Raw genomic sequence first — 22,563 nt, 5'->3', positions numbered from 1 at the left:
TCTTTTATATTAATATTTATCATAAAAATATGTTAAGAATATGCTTAAGTTAAATTAACTTTTTTATGTTTCCCCATACTTTACCATGGGGAGTTTTTGGTCCCAGTGACAGAAATGTATGCTAATGTGTGAAAAGTTACTATTAGAACTTGACACTCACACATTAGACACCAACCCTGAATTCAGGGTGCAAAGACATGTTAGTCTACATTTTGTAGTAAATTTACACTCGTAAACTGTGAATAGCATAAATCTGTAAATTTATTGCAAAAAGGAAGGTCAAATTTACACTTGTTGATTTGCTCACACTTAAGCTTACCTTTGTGAATAGGCCCATTTACGTAGGTTTGGGCGTAAAGGAAAGAAAATGAGAGAGAGAGAGAAAACTGGTTTATTACTGTGCACTTTCTGTAACATTTTAAAGTCTTTGTCAGGGGTAATTGTTATGTAGAGCTGTATTTTAGGGGCATTTTTTTTTTTTTATCCGTTTCACTGTTGCATTTGTTAAGATATCGTTTTTTCTATCTTGCTGCTGTATTACTGGTGGCATTTGGCATGTGGAATGGGCATATGCAAATTTTGAGTATATATTTGGACAATACTTACTCTGCAATTATGGATGAGTTTGTTGATGGTAAAGGGAGGAAGAAGCTCAACGGCGGGTGGACAGTTTGTCATTGTTCTCTGTGCCACCCTTCCAGTGTCATTTTCTTGTATACCACTTTGCACAACCACTGTATACCCTGTAAGGAGAACAGTTTGTCTTTCTTCCTAAACATGCCTTTCTTAACAAGTCATGTACTCACCTACAATTTTTGTGATACCAGTTTATATTTGAAAGGCAACCATTTCATCATCATTTTTCATGCTGTTGTACCTGCTATAAGGAAAGCAAAAAATTTGATGGGTGGAATGCTTGAAATAACCTCAGCCACTGCAATGCCGCAAGTATGTTGGGTATACCCAGACATAGGCTGTGATCTTGTTGAGCTAAAGGGCTGAAACTACATAACCCTGAAGATGCCAATAAAGGCCAAAACAGTCTGTGCTTGCTTGTGCTCCTATTAAAACGGGACCTAGTCTAGCATTTCAGACTGGAATGTTCCTACTGAAACAGGATCAAGCCTGATTTGTACATTGCTGGTTTCTGTTTGAGGTGACAAGGTAGACAAAAAAGATGGGCTGGAATATGGCCTAAGTAATTACCAGTAGCTGAGGATAATTGAAACATTCCATCCATCATTTTTATTTTCTTCAGTGTCACCTTAAGTTGAGGGGTATGCCCACACGTGGGTGCCATAATCGCTGTGCAACGGGACTCAAGGAGAAGAGGCCTACATAGGCTGAAACCATATAAACAGTGGACCTACAGAGAGAGTATCAAAGTGCATCTTATACAATGTCAGAAGTTAACTTTTACGGTTATCCTAGTAATACTAAATGTTTTACCTTTTTTGACCCCCGCCTTTTCTCAGCCCCCACCTGACAGATCACCCCAAAACTTCCCATCTGCAACAAGATTCTCTGGCACACTGTTTTTGGAAACGTTTGTGAAGATTCGTCAACCGACTATGAGAAAGTAGCCTCTTTCTAGCCTTGTTACCCCCACTTTTGGCCTGTTTGTGAGTATATGTCAGGCTGTTTTCACTGTCTCACTGGGAGCCTGCTAGCCAGGGCCCAGTGCTCATAGTGAAAACCCTATGTTTTCAGTATGTTTGTTATGTGTCACTGGGACCCTGCTAGCCAGGACCCCAGTGCTCATAAGTTTGTGGCCTATATGTATGTGTTCCCTGTGTGATGCCTAACTGTCTCACTGAGGCTCTGCTAACCAGAACATCAGTGGTTATGCTCTCTCTTTACAAATTGTCACTAACAGGCTAGTGACCAATTTCACCAATTCACATTGGCATACTGGAACACCCTTATAATTCCCTAGTATATGGCACTGAGGTACCCAGGGTATTGGGGTTCCAGGAGATCCCTATGGGCTGCAGCATTTCTTTTGCCACCCATAGGTAGCTCTGACAATTCTTACCCAGGCCTGCCACTGCTGCCTGAGTGAAATAATGCCCACATTATTTCACAGCCATTTTACACTGCACTTAAGTAACTTATAAGTCACCTATATGTCTAACCTTCACCTGGTGTAGGTTGGGTGCCAAGTTACTTAGTGTGTGGGCACCCTAGCACTAGCCAAGGTGCCACCACATCGTTCAGGGCAAATTCCCCGGACTTTGTGAGTGCGGGGACACCATTACACGAGTGCACTATACATAGGTCACTACCTATGTATAGCATCACAATGGTAACTCCGAACATGGCCATGTAACATGTCTAAGATAATGGAATTGTCACCTCAATGCCATCCTGGCATTGGGGAGACAATTCCATGATCCCCCGGGTCTCTAGCACAGACCCGGGTACTGCCAAACTACCTTTCCCGGGGTTTTACTGCAGCTGCTGCTGCTGCCAACCCCTCAGACAGGTTTCTGCCCTCCTGGGGTCCAGCCAGGCTTGGCCCAGGAAGGCAGAACAAAGGACTTCCTCAGAGAGAGGGTGTTACACCCTCTCCCTTTGGAAAAAGGTGTCAGGGCTGGGAGGAGTAGCCTCCCCCAGCCTCTGGAAATGCTTTGATGGGCACAGATGGTGCCCATCTCTGCATAAGTCAGTCTACACCGGTTCAGGGATCCCCCAGCCCTGCTCTGGCGCGAAACTGGACAAAGGAAAGGGGAGTGACCACTCCCCTGACCTGCACCTCCCAGGGGAGGTGCCCAGAGCTCCTCCAGTGTGCTCCAGACCTCTGCCATCTTGGAAACAGAGGTGCTGCTGGCACACTGGACTGCTCTGAGTGGCCAGTGCCAGCAGGTGACGTCAGAGACTCCTCCTGATAGGCTCTTACCTGTGTTGCTAGCCTATTCTCCTTCCTAGGTAGCCAAACCTCCTTTTATGGCTATTTAGGGTCTCTGCTTTGGGGAATTCTTTAGATAACGAATGCAAGAGCTCATCAGAGTTCCTCTGCATCTCTCTCTTCACCTTCTGCCAAGGAATCGACCGCTGACTGCTCAGGACTCCTGCAAAACTGCAACAAAGTAGCAAAGACGACTACTGCAACCTTGTATCGCTGATCCTGCCGCCTTCTCGACTATTTTCCTGGTGGTGCATGCTGTTGGGGTAGTCTGCCTCCTCTCTGCACTAGAATCTCCGAAGAAATCTCCTGTGGGTCGACGAAATCTTCCCCCTGCAACCGCAGGCAACAAAAGACTGCATCACCGGTCCTCTGGGTCCCCTCTCAGCACGACGAGCGTGGTCCCTGGAACTCAGCAACTCTGTCCAAGTGACTCCCACAGTCCAGTGACTCTTCAGTCCAAGTTTGGTGGAGGTAAGTCCTTGCCTCCCTACGCTAGACTGCATTGCTGGGTACCGCGTGATTTGCAGCTGCTCTGGCTCCTGTGCACTCTTCCAGGATTTCCTTCGTGCACAGCCAAGCCTGGGTCCCTGACACTCTAACCTGCAGTGCACAACCTCCTGAGTTGTTCTCCGGCGTCGTGGGATCTTTTTTTGTGACTTCGGGTGAGCTCCGGTTCACTCCTCTTTGTAGTGCCTGTTCTGGCACTTCTGTGGGTGTTGCCTGCTTTTGAGTGGGCTCCTTGTCTTGCAGGACGCTCCCTCTGTCTCCTCACACAAGTGTCGACATCCTGGTCCCTCCTGGGCCACAGCAGCATCCAAAAACCCTAACCGTGACCCTTGCAGCTAGCAAGGCTTGTTTGTGGTCTTTCTGCGTGGGAATACCTCTGCAAGCTTCTTCACGACGTGGGACATCCATCCTTCAAAGGGGAAGTTTCTAGCCCTCTTCGTACTTGCAGAATCCACAGCTTCTACCTACCAGTGGCAGCTTCTTTGCACCCTCAGCTGGCATTTCCTGGGCATCTGCCCAATCTCGACTTTGTCGTGACTCTTGGACTTGGTCCCCTTGTTCCACAGGTACTCCCGTCTGGAAATCCACTTTGGTTGCATTGCTGGTGTTGGTCTTTCGTGCAGAAATCCCCTATCACGACTTCTGTGCTCTCTGGGGAATATAGGTGCACTTTACACCTACTTTTCAGGTTCTTGGGGTGGGCTATTTTTCTAACCCTCACTGTTTTCTTACAGTCCCAGCGACCCTCTACAAGCTCTAAGCTGCTCTGCTAAGCTACCTTTTCTATCAGCCTAAGCTGCTAGACACCTCTTCTACACTAATAAGGGATAACTGGACCTGGTACAGAGTGTAAGTACCCCTTGGTACCCACTACAAGCCAGGCCAGCCTCCTACATTGGTTGTGCAGTGGTGGGATAAGTACTTGTAACTGCTTACCACTTTGTCATATTGTACTTTTCATAAGAGAAAAATATACAAAACAAGTTCAGTGTATGTACACCTAACCAAAAAGTTTTGCTTTTCTTCTCTTACTCTGTTGCTAAGTGCTGAAAAGTACCTCTAAACTTTCTAAAAGTTTCTAAAAAGTTGAAAAAGTTTTTTTTCTGTTCCTTAAAACGTCCTTAAACTTTTTCTTTCTTTTTCTGTCCCTTAAACCTTTTCTATCATGTCTGGTACAGGTCCTACTCTTGATCTGGCCAGCTCTGCTTATGACCACCTTAACTGGAAAGGTGTAAGGAGTCTCTGCATTGATAGAGGTTTAGGGGTAGGGAAGAATCCCTCTAGAGAATTGTTGATTAACATGCTCATTGAAATTATAAGGCCTTAGCTGGCACATCTGTTGAGAAGTTAGGAGATGGTTCACACTCTGATTCTGGGGCAGCCCCAGCAAGAATGTTAGATGGTATTCTTTCCAACCTGCCCCTTAGCAGACCTCCTAGTATGACTGGTACTAATGTGAGCTCTCATCACAGTAGGGATGTCATTCCTTTAGGCCAGGTTGTTAGGGTGCCAACTGTTAGGGACAGGTCTCCTTCTTTTATTTCACATCATTCTTCTGTGTCAAAGCATGCCCAACCCACCCACCCTGATGACAGAATGATAGAAAGGGAACTCAATAGATTGAGAGTGGAATAGTCCAGGCTGAAGCTTAAACAGCAACAGCTGGCTCTAGACAGGGAATCTTTAGTCTTAGAAAAAGAAAGACAGAGGTTGGGGTTAGGACCCCATGGTGGCAGCAGCAGTATTACAGATAGTAATCCTGTGAAAGAGCATGATTCTAGGAATCTGCACAAGATAGTTCCCCCTTACAAGGAGGGGGATGACATTAACAAGTGGTTTGCTGCACTTGAGAGGGCCTGTGTTGTACAGGGGGTCCCTCAAAGGCAGTGGGCTGCTATCCTATGGCTATCTTTCAGTGGAAAGGGTAGGGATAGGCTCCTTACTGTGAAGGAAAGTGATGCCAATAATTTTACAGTTTTGAAGAATGCACTCTTGGATGGATTTGGCTTAACCACTGAACAATACAGGATTAAGTTCAGAGAAACCAGAAAAGAGTCCTCACAAGAATGGGTAGACTTTGTTGACTATTCAGTTAAGGCCTTGGAGGGGTGGTTACATGGCAGTAAAGTTTCTGACTATGAAAGCCTGTACAATCTAATCTTGAGAGAGCATATTCTGAATAACTGTGTGTCTGATTTGTTACACCAATATCTAGTGGACTCAGATCTGACCTCTCCCCAAGAATTGGGAAAGAAGGCAGATAAATGGGTCAGAACAAGAGTGAACAGAAAAGTTCATACAGGGGGTGACAAGGATGGCAAGAAGAAAGATGGTGAGAAATCTCAGGATAAGCATGGGGATAAGGGTAAAACCAAAGATCCTTCTTCAAATCCTAAACACTCTTCAGGGGGTGGGGATAAAACAAATTCTTCCTCTTCTTCTTCACAACCTACACACATTAAAAAGCCTTGGTGCTTTGTGTGTAAAAATAAAGGCCATAGGCCAGGGGATAAGTCCTGTCCAGGTAAACCCCCTGAGCCTACCACCACTAATACATCAAGCTCTAGTGCCCCTAGCAGTAGTGGTAATAGTGGTGGGACTGCTGGCAACAGTCAAACTAAGGGTGTAGTTGGGTTCACTTATGGGTCCATCATAGAAACTGGGGTAGTCAGTCCCAAGACAGTTTCTGTCACACTTAGTGGCATTGGCCTTGCCACACTGGCTGCTTGTCCCCTTACAATGGATAAGTACAGGCAGACAGTTTCAATAAATGGCGTTGAAGCCCAGGCCTACAGGGACACAGGTGCCAGTATCACTTTGGTGACTGAAAACCTAGTGCCTCCTGAACAACACATCATTGGACAACAGTACAAGATTATTGATGTCCATAACTCCACTAAGTTTCATCCCTTAGCTATAGTTCAGCTTGGTTGGGGTGGAGTTACTGGCCCTAATCAGGTGGTAGTATCACCTAGCTTACCTGTAGACTGTCTCTTAGGTAATGACCTAGAGACCTCAGGTTGGGCTGAGGTAGAGTTGTATGCCCATACAGCCATGCTGGGTATCCCTGAGGAATTGTTCCCTCTCATTTCTACTGAAATGAAAAAGCAAAGGAGAGAAGAAGGCCTGAAAACTCAGTATCCCTCTCCAACAACAGGTAAAAATGGTATCACAGTATCCCCTAACCACCCTGCCATTCAGGATACCATTCCTGTGGTGGGGAAAACCTCTCCTGGGGTGGCACCTGTTCCAAGGGAATCATCAGCTGGCATAGCTGTACTCCCTGAGGTGGAAGTACCTCTCTGTGGGATAACTAATATTGGTGAGAAAAAGAGCACCATTTTAGTTAACATGGAGCATCCCTCCAACCCTCCCAGAGAAACTTTAGTTGAGAAACCCTGCACGGCCTCACAACACTTAGGACAGCAATCCTGCCCTAGTGTGGAGCTCATAGGACAGCATCCCTGCCCTGCTCCAAATCAAGAGAAATAGCATCCCTGTTCTCTCTTCCAGCCATATGGACAAAGTTTTTGCATCCCTGTCTGGCATTCTCATCACTAGAAATAGGTCCAGTGGACAATTCCCACTGTTCTAAACTAAAACTTACTGATAGAAACTCTGAAAATATATCTTCACATTGTTGCTTAGCTAAAAAACTTCAAACAGGGTGGTTTACATCCCCACAGGGAAGTAACCATATAGTGTATGATAAAGGGAGTAACCAGTCTATTGCAGAGCTACTCTCTACTTATCACCACTTAGACAATAAAGTCTCAACTGGCCAAGGTTAGCCTTATTGTCCTTCGTTTGGGGGGGGGATTGTGTGAGAAAGTAGCCTCTTTCTAGTCTTGTTACCCCCACTTTTGGCCTGTTTGTGAGTATATGTCAGGCTGTTTTCACTGTCTCACTGGGAGCCTGCTAGCCAGGGCCCAGTGCTCATAGTGAAATCCCTATGTTTTCAGTATGTTTGTTATGTGTCACTGGGACCCTGCTAGCCAAGACCTCAGTGCTCATAAGTTTGTGGCCTATATGTATGTGTTCCCTGTGTGATGCCTAACTGTCTCACTGAAGCTCTGCTAACCAGAACATCAGTGGTTATGCTCTCTCTTTACAAATTGTCACTAACAGGCTAGTGACCAATTTCACCAATTCACATTGGCATACTGGAACACCCTTATAATTCCCTAGTATATGGTACTGAGGTACCCAGGGTATTGGGGTTCCAGGAGATCCCTATGGGCTGCAGCATTTCTTTTGCCACCCATAGGGAGCTCTGACAATTCTTACACAGGCCTGCCACTGCAGCCTGAGTGAAATAATGCCCACATTATTTCACAGCCATTTTACACTGCACTTAAGTAACTTATAAGTCACCTATATGTCTAACCTTCACCTGGTGAAGGTTGGGTGCCAAGTTACTTAGTGTGTGGGCACCCTGGCACTAGCCAAAGTGCCCCCACATCGTTCAGGGCAAATTCCACGGACTTTGTGAGTGCGGGGACACCATTACACGAGTGCACTATACATAGGTCACTACCTATGTATAGCATCACAATGGTAACTCCGAACATGGCCATGTAACATGTCTAAGATCATGGAATTGTCACCCCAATGCCATCCTGGCATTGGGGAGACAATTCCATGATCCCCCGGGTCTCTAGCACAGACCCGGGTACTGCCAAACTACCTTTCCTGGGGTTTCACTGCAGCTGCTGCCAACCCCTCAGAAAGGTTTCTGCCCTCCTGGGGTCCAGCCAGGCCTGGCCCAGGAAGGCAGAACAAAGGACTTCCTCATAGAGAGGGTGTTACATCCTCTCCCTTTGAAAAAAAGGTGTCAGGGCTGGGGAGGAGTAGCCTCCCCCAGCCTCTGGAAATGCTTTGATGGGCACAGATGGTGCCCATCTCTGCATAAGCCAGTCTACACCGGTTTAGGGATCCCCCAGCTGGACAAAGGAAAGGGGAGTGACCACTCCCCTGACCTGCACCTCCCAGGGGAGGTGCCCAGAGCTCCTCCAGTGTGCTCTACACCTCTGCCATCTTGGAAACAGAGGTGCTGCTGGCACACTGGACTGCTCTGAGTGGCCAGTGCCAGCAGGTGACGTCAGAGACTCCTCCTGATAGGCTCTTACCTGTGTTGCTAGCCTATCCTCCTTCCTAGGTAGCCAAACCTCCTTTTCTGGCTAGTTAGGGTCTCTGCTTTGGGGAATTCTTTAGATAACGAATGCAAGAGTTCATCAGAGTTCATCTGCATCTCTCTCTTCACCTTCTGCCAAGGAATCGACCGCTGACTGCTCAGGACTCCTGCAAAACCGCAACAAAGTAGCAAAGACGACTACTGCAACCTTGTATCGCTGATCCTGCCGCCTTCTCGACTGTTTTCCTGGTGGTGCATGCTGTGGGGGTAGTCTGCCTCCTCTCTACACTAGGAGCTCCGAAGAAATCTCCTGTGGGTCGACGGAATCTTCCCCCTGCAACCGCAGGCAACAAAAGACTGCATCACCTTTCCTCTGGGTCCCCTCTCAGCACGACAAGCGTGGTCACTGGAACTCAGCAACTCTGTCCAAGTGACTCCCACAGTCCAGTGACTCTTCAGTCCAAGTTTGGCGGAGGTAAGTCCTTGCTTCCCCACGCTAGACTGCATTGCTGGGTACTGCGTGAATTGCAGCTGCTCCGGCTCCTGTGCACTCTTCCAGGATTTCCTTTGTGCACAGCCAAGCCTGGGTCCCCGACACTCTAACCTGCAGTGCACAACCTCCTGAGTTGTCCTCCGGCGTCGTGGGATCTTCTTTTGTGACTTCGGGTGAGCTCTGGTTCACTCCTCTTCGTAGTGCCTGTTCCGGCACTTCTGCGGGTGCTGCCTGCTTCTGAGTGGGCTCCTTGCCTTGCTGGACACCCCCTCTGTCTCCTCATGTAAGTGGCGACATCCTGGTCCCTCCTGGGCCACAGCAGCATCCAAAAACCCTAACTGCGACCCTTGCAGCTAGCAAGGCTTGTTTTTGCGGTCTTTCTGCGTGGGAACACCTCTGCAAGCTTCTTCACGGCGTGGGACATCCATCCTCCAAAGGGGAAGTTTCTAGCCCTCTTCGTTCTTGCAGAATCCACAGCTTCTCCCATCCGGTGGCAGCTTCTTTGCACCCTCAGCTGGCATTTCCTGGCCATCTGCCCAATCTCGACTTTGTTGGGACTCTTGGACTTGGTCCCCTTATTCCACAGGTTCTCTCGTCCGGAAATCCACTTTGGTTGCATTGCTGGTGTTGGTCTTTTGTGCAGAAATCCCCTATCACGACTTCTGTGCTCTCTGGGGAATATAGGTGCACTTTACACCTACTTTTCAGGGTCTTGGGGTGGGCTATTTTTCTAACCCTCGTTGTTTTCTTACAGTCCCAGCGACCCTCTACAAGCTCACATAGGTTTGGGGTCCATACGTTATTCGCATTCCACTTTTGGAGTATATGGTTTGTGTTGCGCCTATACCTATGTGCTCCTATTGCAATCTACTGTAACTTTACATTGCTTGCATTACTTCCTTTTGCTATTACTGCATATTTTTGTTATTGTGTACATATATCTTGTGTATATTTGGCATCCTCATACTGAGGGTACTCACTGAGATACTTTTGGCATATTGTCATAAAAATAAAGTATCTTTATTTTTAGTATATCTGTGTATTGTGTTTTCTTATGATATTGTGCATATGACACCAGTGGTATAGTAGGAGCTTTGCATGTCTCCTAGTTCAGCCTAAGCTGCTCTGCTAAGCTACCTTTTCTATCAGCCTAAGCTGCTAGACACCTCTTCTACACTAATAAGGGATAACTGGACCTGGTAGAGAGTGTAAGTACCCCTTGGTACGCACCACAAGCCAGGCCAGCCTCCTACACCGACGTCAAAGAAAAAGGCAAGTCCAAAACCATTTTTACAATGGAAAAATGGTCCTATCTAAAACTACACACTGGCAACTGACAGGTTTTTGTATATATACCTTTCAGGGTTAGAGTAACACATAAATTATGCAAAAAAGAATAGAGTACTCTGGGTAGTTCCCAAGTTTAGGTGGAGAGCAGCTCTAGTAAGAAGGACTGGCTTTTGTCATTTTACGACTCGGCAAGGTTGACACTGTGTCAAACCTATGCTTAAAGACTTTGCTGTATAATTGGCAAAATACTTTGTCACTATCTAGCTCGGCATGGACAGCACTGTGCTGATCCAATGCTTAAAAACTTTGCTAGATAAACAGACATTTGAGGTGAGCAAATCTAGAGTGTTGCTGGTGTTGCAGAGTGCTCCTTACTAGAGCTGCTCTCCACCTAAACTTGGGAACTACCCAGAGTTCTCTATTCTTTTTTGCATAATTTATGTGTCACTCTAACCCTGAAAGGGATTTGTTTTGACTTATACTGGGTGCTCCCTTATGTTTGGACAAAGCTAAACCTCTCTGATGAGCTCTAATGAGAGCGAAACACGTGTCAGGGGTTGCTTTTACTCCTTCCAGGGTGGCTTGGTCTGTATTTTACCAGTCCAAAGCTGTAATACTGTGCCTGGAGTTGTAAATGGCTTTTGTCATTTTACAGCTTGGCAAGGTTGACACTGTGTTAAACCTATGCACTTTGCTGTATAAATGGCAAAAAACATTGTCATTATCTAGCTCAGCGTGGATAGCACGGTGCTCATGCAATGCTTAAAAACTTTGCAGGATAAACAGACATTTGAGGTGAGCAAATCTAGAGTGTTGCTGGTGTTGCAGAGTGCTCTTTACTAGAGCTGCTCTCCACCTAAACTTGGGAACTACCCAGAGTTCTCTAATAATTTATGCGTCACTCTAACCCTGAAAGGGATTTGTTTTGATATATATATGTATATATATATATATATATATATATATATATATATATATATATATATATATATATATATGTATATATATAGAGAGAGAGAGATAGATATAGATATAAATATAGATATTCCAACACTTCTTTCCGGAATCTCAGGGAAGTGCTGGCATCTTGCAAAAAGACCTTGCAGACCTGCAACTTTTCTATTGCGTAAAGCCAGCACTTCTCTGACATTGGAAATTACACAAGGTTACTGACTCGGCTTCAGCTGGCACACCCTTATATGTATATATGTTCACTTAAAAAAACAAAGGCTACAGGAACGTTATAACTAGGCTCACATTTCAAACGTACAAAACCATAGAAATTCAGCAGTTATAGTCAGATTTATTTCAAGTACCCATAGTTAACACCCCTGCAATGCAGTTTTTATGAATAATTTTACATAGTCTGTCACAGTGGGTTGTTTGTAGTGCGTACCAAAGGTACTGACACCGTATCCCCTTCGCTGCCAGGCCTTTTCCCCCTCCTGTGCCGAGCCTTTTTTTGGCTATTTGGGGCAGTTCGCGCTTAGGCCTTCATAACTTTTTGTTCACATAAGCTACCCACGCCAAATTTGCGTCCTTTTTTTCCAACATCCTAGGGATTCTAGAGGTATCCAGACTTTGTCGGTTCCCCTGAAGGAGACCAAGAAATTAGCCAAAATACAGTGACAATGTTGTTTTTTGTTCTAGAAAATTGGAAAAAAGGGCTGCAGAAGGCAGCTCGTGGTTTTTTCCCTGAAAATGGCACCAACAAAGGGTTTATGGTGGCAAGATCACCATCTTCCCAGCTTTCAGGAACAGGCAGACTTGAATTGGAAAACCCAATTTTTCAATACAATTTTGACATTTTACTGGGACATACCCCATTTTTACTATTTTTTGTGCTTTCATCCTCCTTCCAGTTAGTGACCAAAATGGGTGAGAAACCAATGTTGGATCCCAGAAGGCTAAACATTCTGAATTCAGCAAGGGGTCATTTGTGTAGCTCCTACAAGTGTTTCCTACAGAAAATAACAACTGAAATAAACAAATATTGAAATTGAGGTGAAAAAAACAGCCATTTTTCTCCACGTTTTACTTTTTCCTGCGATGTCAGATTTTTTAAAGCAATATACCGTTACGTCAGCTGGACTCTTCTGGTTGCGAAGATATATAGGGCTTGTAGGTTCATCAAGAACTCTAGGTACCCAGAGCCAATAAATGAGCTGCACCTTGCAATGGGTTTTTATTCTATACCGGGTATACAGCAGTTCATTTGCTGAAATATAAAAAGTGAAAAATAGGTATCAAGAAAACCTTTGTATTTCCAAAATGGCCACAAGATAAGGTGTTGACAAGCAGTGGTTATTTGCACATCTCTGAATTCCAGGGTGCCCATACTAGCATGTGAATTACAGGGCATTTCTCAAATAAACATCTTTTTTACACACTGCCTTACATTTGGAAGGAAAAAATGTAGAGAAAGACAAGGGGCAATAACACTTGTTTTGCCATTCTGTGTTCCCCCAAGTCTCCCGATAAAAATGGTACCTCACTTGTGTGGGTAGGCCTAGCGGCCACGAAAGGATTTGGCTCAAAACACAACGTGGACACATCACATTTTTTCACAGAAAACAGAGGTTTTTTTACAAAGTGCCTACCTGTGGATTATGGCCTCTAGCTCAGTTGGCACCTGGGGAAACCTAGCAAACCAGCGCATTTTTGAAACTAGACACCTAGGGGAATCTAAGATGGGGTGACATGTGGGTGTCTGACCAGGTTCTGTTACCCAGAATCCTTTGCAAACCTCAAAATTTAACCCCAAAAACACTTTTTCCTCTCATTTCGGTGACAGAAATCTCTGGAATCTGAGAGGAGTCACAAATTTCCTTCCACCCAGCGTTCCCCTAAGTCTCCTGATACAAATGGTACCTCACTTGTGTGGGTAGGCCTAGCGCCCACGAAAGGAAATGGCCCAGAACACAACGTGGACACATCACATTTTTTCACAGAAAACAGTGCCTACCTGTGGATTTTGGCCTCTAGCTCAGCCGGCACCTGGGGAAACCTAGCAAACCAGCGCATTTTTTAAAACTAGACACCTAGGGGAATCCAAGATGGGGTGACTTGTGGGGCTCTGACCAGGTTCTGTTACCCAGAATCCTTTGCAAACCTCAAAATGTGACCAAAAAAACACTTTTTCCTCTCATTTCGGTGACAGAAAGTTCTGGAATCTGAGAGGAGCCACAAATTTCCTTCCACCCAGTGTTCCCCCAAGTCTCCCGATAAAAATGGTACCTCACTTGTGTGGATAGGCCTAGCGCCCACAAAAGGAAATGGCTCAAAACACAAGTGGACACATCACGTTTTTTCACAGAAAACAGAGGGGCCAGAAAAGGCCTTAAAAAAAATGCCCACCCTGGGAGCAACCCTTGCCCAGGGGGTCGCTCCCTCATGCCAGTTTCCTTTACAAAAAGAAATCCCTGGTGTCTAGTGGGTGTTTCAAAAGCCGGATTGCTTTACAATCCGGCTTTTGAAACGCTGAGAGAGACTTCAAAGGGAAGGAAATTCCTTTCCTTCCCTTTGAAGCCTCTCTTGCCTCCTCCACATGATCGGAAGAGAAATGCTTTGGGATGAAATACTGGCCTACCAGTGTGTAGTGACACAATTAAGAGGAGAGGGAGCCTAAGTACTGGGGTCCTGGTTAGCAGGATCCCAGTGATACAGTCAAACACACTGACATCAGGCAGAAATGGGGGTTAACATGCTAAATGAGGGTACTTTCCTACATGATGTTATCAATGATGTTATCAAAGGTGTCATGAGTGCTGTAATATCAATGGGAATTATTAGTGCTTGTTGAGGGTATGAGTGATAGTTACCTTAGGGAACGAGTTATAGTCACTTGAAATAACTCGAACTATTACTGCTGAATTTTTTACAGTTTTACAAGTTTGAAATGTGAGCCTAATTATAACATCACTTTCATTCTTTTTCCCGATAGAACAAAAGGGCAGCTACAACTCTTCCTCTCAGGTTGCAGCCACCCAATTGTGTGAGTGTGGGAGTGTGCATTAAGGTGTGTGACTGGATATCAAAGTGACTGTAAGAGTGTATGTCTGGGTGTGTGTTGGGTGCCACATACATAATTGTGGTGGCCCCGACACACCACGCCTTTGAAGGCAATGTGCTGCACCATGATGACTGCTCATCATAAACTTCCCTCCCCAATACTCACCTGTGTTAAGACTCCGTCCTCATCTCATCTCGTTCTTCCCAAGCTCATGGTGTCTTTGTGCAGCGGGTTCCTCTTCTCCGTAGAGTCAACGGTTTCCCTGCTTCTGTTCACAGGAATCTGTTGGCAACCTGCAAAAGACAATCAATATACATTTTGGCAGTGGCAGCCTATACATTTTTAGTAACATTTACAAATTGTACTAAAGACAAAAAATAAATACTTATCTGATGTAATCCTGTTGAAAGGACTGGTGAAGTCAACCATTGTTGTTGTTATTCTGCTAGAGTAAATAAAATACAAGTATTATTGTTTTCTGTATCACTGTGTTTAAAAATAATCAAGGACTCATACTAACGTTGTTATTAGTACATGCATAAGACATTAATTATTGCAGAGCGGCTCATAGCTAGATAAATTAAATGCTGTGTATTTATGATTTGAGGGGGTGAAAGTCGATTCAGCCTATTTAAACAATTAATTGAACCTTGATTCAAGGTAAAGGACTAATGCCTGATTATCTAGATTCGTAAAGCCTATACACTTAGATAGGTGTGTGTCTATTACCTGTGGAATTAATTGTCTTGAGTTTGTCTTCTAGATGTAGTGCATAGCGAAATTCAGCCTACAGGAACCAGCACCTAACAAAAAGGTAGAAGGGTCATTAGGTAAACAAATGTGGGATACAAATTGTTAGGAAGAAGACATATTAAGAATTCTAAGTACTAAAGGTTGTTCTTATGTTTTCAGAAACTGAAAAAAACACTCAACATCGCACAGTGGAAATCTGGTTTGGTCTTGGTCAAGGTTTGTCCCGTCATCCAGGCGGGTCAGAGTTGAGTTCTTTGGAGTCTGTATTTTTCATAGGGATGTTGGGAACTACATCATGTCCATTTCACTCCTGCGGAAAGGTACAAGCCTGACAGTAAGTGAATGGTTGTGAGAGTGTTGGTCTGAGTGGCAGTGGGTGTGAGAGTGTCTGCCTGGCTGTGAGTGTGAGTGTGAGATGCTGTGTCTGGGTGTGAGCATGGTGTTAGAGAGTGTCTCTCCAGCTGTGAGAGTGGGCATGAGAGGGTGTGTCTGGGTGTAACTGTGGGTGTAAAAGTTTGTGTCTGGGTGTGACAATGAGTGTGAGACTATCTGCCTAGCTGTGAGGGTGGATATGAGAGTGTCTGCCTGGGTTTGAGAGTTGGTGGCAGAAGATGTCTCTGGGTGTGAGACTGGGTATGAGAGTGTCTGGGTACAAGAGTGAGTGTAAGAGGTTCTATGGTGGTGTGAGAGTGGGTGTCAGAGACTCTGTGTCAGAGAGTGGCTGTGAGAGGGTGTCTCTGGGTGTGAAAGTGGGTGTGATAGGGTCTATGTAGTGTGAGAGTGTCTGACTAGCTGTGGGAGTAGGTGTGAGAAGGTGTCTCTGGGTGTGAGAGTGGGTGTGAGAGTGTCTCTGTGAGTGAGTGGGTGAGTGTCTGTGTGGGTCTGTAAGTGGGTGTATGAGAGTCTGAGTAGGGCTGTGTGAGTACATGTGTTTGTGAGTGGGTGCATGAGTGTCTAAGTAAGTATCTGAGTACATCCGTGAGTGGGTGTGTGTCTGTGTGGGTGTGTCAGTAGCTGTGTGAGTTTCTAGGCCAAAAGGGAACCTCACCTGCTCTTTTATCCAACAAGAGACCACAGTTTTGCACAAAATATTATATCTAGCCAAGTGGAGTTCTTTCTACTTCCTTGGATAAATGTCCAGTATGTGTTCTACACTACAGCTGAGTAGTGGACCACAAGGAAATGTTTCCAATGACATGTGCATTTGGCAATGTGACTGTGACTCATGCATCTTAACTGTGGTGATGTCATTCCCCTCTGCATCAAACAGCCAGTGTTATGGTCATCAGACAGAGGCTCCCACAACATGAAACACATAACAACAGAGATGTCAAGGGACAGGTGTCAGAGAGGTTGCAATTCAGGCCAACACCATAGTATAGTCAGTATTTCAATCTGCAAATACAGCATGAAAGAGTACTATCAGGATGGAAGACATGGTGGTATACAATGCGCAAATATAGGTAACAGAATTCATGGCCATGGTAACCCACCTACAAAGCAGGGGCACTTAGAATGGACCTATATGTCACCAAGTACAGACTCTTCACATACACATAACATAGCTACATGATCACATATCCCATGGAACACACATATGACATCACTAAAGACCCAGTACATTAACCTTACACAAACAGAGCCTATATTTGGAGCAATGTTCTTACTGCTTTGTCACTATACAGTTATCTGCACCTTGGACAGCAATGTCAGAATATAAACACAGCTAGGCTCCATTGCCATCATGAGCTAATCCACCCACTGTGTAGCCGGAGGCCATGATCCATTCTTCACACAAGTGCCACATACTTCCACTGAAATGAAACATATCATTTCACATCCCCCCAAAGGGGAAAAGACAAAGCTGTCATATTTCCACATCTATGAAGGGAGTACAAACAAGTTTTTATCCCACTGTAACTATATTCAATTGACCTGCTATCTGTCATTAACAACTATTATGTCTGTTGTTAGATATGGGGTCTTTGGTTGACAGTCAGGTTACCCCCTGTTCAAGCAAGGACCCTCACTCTAGTCAGGGTAAAAGAGAATCACCCTCAGCTAACCCCTGCTTACCCCCTTGGTAGCTTGGCAGAGCAGTAGGCTTAACATCAGAGTGCTAGGTGTAAAGTATTTGTACCAACACACACAGTAACTTAATGAAAACACTACAAAATGACACAACACCAGTTTAGAAAAATAGGAAATATTTATCTAAACAAAACAAGACCAAAATGACAAAAATCCAACATACACAAGTCAAGTTATGAATTTTTAAAGATTAAATTCAAAAATAGCACTTAGAAACAAAATGCTTCGATGAGATGTTAACACACAGATGAGTCATTCCCAACAAGCCGACACCAGCGGCACCGGACACGGAGTCGTGTAGACCCCCAAGTACAGTACCTTTGGTGAAGAGTGAAAACAAGCCGATGTGCGAAGTCAGGGATCGCGGGGTCTGTGCGAAACGTTGAATCTGTGCACTTCGAGCAGCGTCGGTCACGACGTGTGCGTTGACTTCCACGGAGTCGCGGACTTCAGCGGGGCTGCAGCGGCGTTGGGCCTGCGAAGAGCATCGCGTTCCAGCGAAGGTTACGGCGTCGGGTGCAGGCGGCGTTACCGGATTCAGCAGCGGCGTCGGTCCGGAGTCGTCCGAAGTCGATTTCTTTGGATTTCCACCAGCTTTCCTTTCAAGGGCCCAGGGACTGGATAGGGCACCACTTGTCAGAGCATGAGTCTCTCCAGAGACTCCAGGTGCTGGCAGAGAGAAGTCTTTGCTGTCCCTGAGACTTCAAACAACAGGAGGCAAGCTCTAAATCAAGCCCTTGGAGATTTCTTCACAAGATGGAAGGCACACAAAGTCCAGTCTTTGCCCTCTTACTCTGGAAGAAGTAGCACTGCAGGAAAGCTCCACAAAGCACAGTCACAGGCAGGGCAGCACTTCTTCCTCAGCTATTCAGCTCTTCTCCAGGCAGAGGTTCCTCTTGGTTCGAGAAGTGTTTCTAAAGTCTGTAGATCTGGGTGCCCTTCTTATACCCATTTTAGTCTTTGAAGTCACCTTTCTTCAAAGGGGACTCACACCTACTTGTGAAATCCTGCCTTGCCCAGGCAAGGCCTCAGACACACACCAGGGGGTTGGAGTCTGCATTGTCAGAGGCAGGCACAGTCCTTTCAGATGAGAGTGCCCACTCTACCCCTCCCTCCTAGCAGAGATGGCTAACTAGGAAATGCAGGCTACACCCCAGCTCCCTTTGTGTCACTGTCTAGTGTGAGGTGAAAACAACCCAACTGTCAAACTGACCCAGACAGGGAATCCACAAACAAGGTAGAGTCACAGAATGGTTTAAGCAAGAAAATGCTCACTTTCTAAAAGTGTCATTTTCAAACACACAATCTCAAAACCAACTTTACTAAAAGATGTATTTTTAAATTGTGAGTTCAGGGACCCCAAACTCCACATGTCCATCTACTCTCTAGGGGAATCTACACTTTAATCATAATTAAAGGTAGCCCCCATATTATCCTATGAGAGAGACAGGTCTTGCAACAGTGAAAAACCTAACTTGGTAGTATTTCACTGTCAGGACATATAAACCACATTACTATATGTCCTACCTTACCCATACACTGCACCCTGCCCTTGGGGCTACCTAGGGCCTACCTTAGGGGTGCCTTACATGTAAGAAAAGGGAAGGTTTAGGCCTGGAAAGTGGGTACACTTGCCAAGTCTAATTTACAGTGTAAAAATACACACACAGACACTGCAGTGGCAGTCTGGGACATGATTACAGGGTTACTTGTGTGGGTGGCACAACCAGTGCTGCAGGCCCACTAGTAACATTTGATTTACAGGTCCTGGGCACCTCTAGTGCACTTTACTAGGGATTTAACAGCAAAACAAATATGCCAATCATGGAGAACCAGTTACATACACGTTTCAAACAGGAGCACTTTAGCACTGGCTAGCAGTGGTAAAGTGCCCAGAGTAATAAAAACTTCAAAATCAGAGTCCAGCACACATCAATAACATGGGGAACAGAGGCAAAAAGTTAATGGAGACCACGCCAACGATGAAAAGTCCAACATCTGTCATCTACTATCATTGGCTACTGACAATGAATACCTCAGACCATAGGTTGCAGAGACAAACAGGAAATTACAATTTGCAGTGAGTGAAAGGAAAAGAGGATAGGAGAATGCAAGAAGTATAACTCAATACTGAATAGTCTATTACAGAAGTGAATGTTAGGATCGGATGCAACAATACATGTTTGAAATACATGTTTGAGCTGACCCTTTATTACTGTACACCTTACACTCTATCAGTCTGCTTCCACAACTCACATATAGGCATTGGAGCTCATTACACCACCACTGATGAATCTAGTCAGGAGGTGTTTTGGCAGCCACCAACATCAAAATATACACATATAACACTTGTAAAGGTCTACTTCTCATACCTGGATGTCAGTGGGAGTACTGATTGATAAGCTCTGTCCTGGAACCAGCTGCTTCTTCTTCCTCTGGCTTTTAATCACTTGCCATATCAGCATTACCGGCCACTGGTCCTGCTGCATCCCCCTCATCTGCTATCAATGGTACCTGACGTCTCAGGGCTAGATTGTGGAGCATGCAGTAGGCAATGATTATTTGGCATACCTTGTCAGGCACCTGAATCTTGCCTTCAGGAACCCAAATGTTCACTTGATTACACCTTGTCTTCCTGTGGGCCTCATTGTAACGGAGTTCCCCTGGCGTGGCTGGGTACCTCACTGGTGTCAACAGCCAAGGAAGTTTTGGATAGCCATAGTCACCTGGGAACACAATGGTAGAACAAAACATAAATAGTTTAAGCAACTGGCTATTATCTGATGACAGATGACATAACACTGAACCACAATACAATGCATACTTATCAAGCATCCAGGCCATCTCTGTTTGTAGTCGGGCCATCAGATGTGGGACATTGCTGTTCCACATTATGTAGGAATCATGCACTGATCAAGGAAACTTGGCTTTGACTTGTGAGATTTATTGGTCTGCCAGACACACCACCTGAAAGTTGATGTAGTGGTAGTTATTCCTTTTCCTATACACCTGTTTATTGGCACTGGGATGGACTAGGGCTACACGGGTGCCATCAATGTCTCCTACCACATGAGGAATGCACCCCATCTCCTAAAAGTCTGCCTTCACAAACACCAAATCTGCTCTTCGGGGGAACCTGATGTAGCTGTCCAGGTGCTTCAACAATGCACACAGTACATCCTTCAGCACCAGACTGTACATGGGATGAGACATCCCTGATGTTAAAGCGACAGTATTCCGAAAGGAACCTGTGGCAAGGAAGTGGTAGCACTGACAATACTTGCACAATGGGAGGTATGCAATAGGGATTGCAAATGGCTGGCGCCAAACCTGGCTCCAACTATGTACATAGATCCATGATGGTATGACGATTCAGATGATATGTCTGGATGACATTCCTGTCCTCCATGGTCAACTAGTGGATGGTACACTGGTGGTTGTCTCACTCTCCTCATGACAGGATAACTATTTTGAGAAGAGAGAATGTACAATGAGCTATGCAGTATGCACACATCATCAACACATTGTATATTACCTGACACCTAACATCTGTAGAGGTGGAGTAGCACTGCTGGCATAGAAAATACAGACCCTAGATATGCACCTAATTCACCCTCATTGCTGCATATTGGCTTACATGTAAATTGGAATGTATATATGAAACATATGTCATTGTATATGTGTGGGTGCTGTCATGAACTCATCACACATATGTTTTGGTATCTACCTATACCTACCCTTGGCCGATGTACCTCAGAGTCTCTTTGCTTGTTCTCAACATATAGACACCCTGAATACGTCATTGTGTGAAGATTGTCACAATATGTTGCATAACCATGATGGCCCAACACACAATTACACTGAAAATAGGGGGAGTAAGTGACTGATGCAGATTATTTAGCACATTCATTGATTAAATATACCCAAAATGACAGGCGTCTGACCTACTCTAGTGACAGTTGGAAGTGACCTAAGTCGCTATGGTGGTAGGCGGTCGTTGCCGTGCAACTTGTCAATGGTTAATGTTGCTGCCTTTGGTGGACTGGGGCCAATGAGCATGACTGCAGAAGGTGACAGTACTGTACGTGGCGGTGGTGACCGCCATTTTCTGCAATTTTGCTCACTTGACTCCTGACACCGTTGCCAGCAAGACCTCCTCAACGTGAGCTACTGTGCACTGACTCTGGGAGCCATCACACCATGTCCTGCAGGTGATAGGGCCCTGCCTTCACCCCTGAAGAGATAGATGAGCTAGTGGAGAAGGTCCTACCCTTGTATTGACAGCTATATGGGGCACCAGAGGAGCAGGTGAGTTCAATGGCCAGCCATGTGTGATAAGTGTTGTGTGTGACGTTTATTAGGGGATGGGAACTACCGAGGGTGTAGATGCATGCAGATGCCGTATTGTGAAGGTGTGAGCTGAGAGGATGGGTATATGTGCCTACTTACAGTGACAGATCTGTAGTGACCACTCCTATTGGTATGATGCATGTATATATAACTTTCTCCTTTTGTCTGTGTCATCCATGGAGGTGAATGCTCATCAGAAGAAGGGGATCTGGTATGCCATCGTCAAGCAAGTGTGGACCAATGGGGTCCACAGCCAGTGGAGCATCCATTGTCAGAGGTGGTGGGAGGACCTGAGAAACCGGGCTTGGAAGACCGTGGAGGCCCAGCTGGGGATGTCCTCCCAATGAGGGAGGGGTGCCCTTCAGACGCGGACCCCCCTACAGTTGTCTGTGTTGTAATGTGTATATGTGAAGAAAGTGATGACCCTCTCTCTCTCCCTCTCTATCTCTCCCTCCCTCTCTCTCTATTTGTGTGCATCAGCATCAGCAGGTGAAGGAGATTGGCACAGGCAAGTGGGGGTGCTGCTGGCCACGGGACCCAGAGTACTGATATCACTGACAGCGAGGGTTCCAGTGTCCCGGAGGGTGAGGGAAGTGCCAAAGGGGATTCAGGATCCAAATCATCATCTTTAGAATCCTTCTCCTGAGTACACATTCCCTGGCAGAGGCAGAGACTTCTGGAGCCACCCCAGCACCATCTTTGTCCACCACCCCCCTTACTACCACCACTCTCCCTGCAGCTACATACGCAGTTGTCCGTGCCTGCTCACTGAGGAGGGTGAGGGTCTCCTTCACTGCAGGCACCTTTGCCCCTGTCAGCCCTGCTGCCCTCAGTGAGGAGGCTATTGACCTCCTGAGGTCGATCTCTGTGGGTCAGTCAACCATCATGAATGCCATCCAGGGACTGGCAACTCAAGTCCAGCAGTGCTATGCTTTGCTGGAAGGCATTCACAGTGCACTGGCTGTCCTACAGAGATCCTTTCAGTCTCTGTCATCCAATCTAACGGGAGCCAGTCAATGTTTGTT

This window comes from Pleurodeles waltl, chromosome 1_2 (genome assembly GCF_031143425.1).
Source record: "Pleurodeles waltl isolate 20211129_DDA chromosome 1_2, aPleWal1.hap1.20221129, whole genome shotgun sequence".
Taxonomy (NCBI): domain Eukaryota; kingdom Metazoa; phylum Chordata; class Amphibia; order Caudata; family Salamandridae; genus Pleurodeles; species Pleurodeles waltl.
This window is presented reverse-complemented; position numbering follows the sequence as displayed.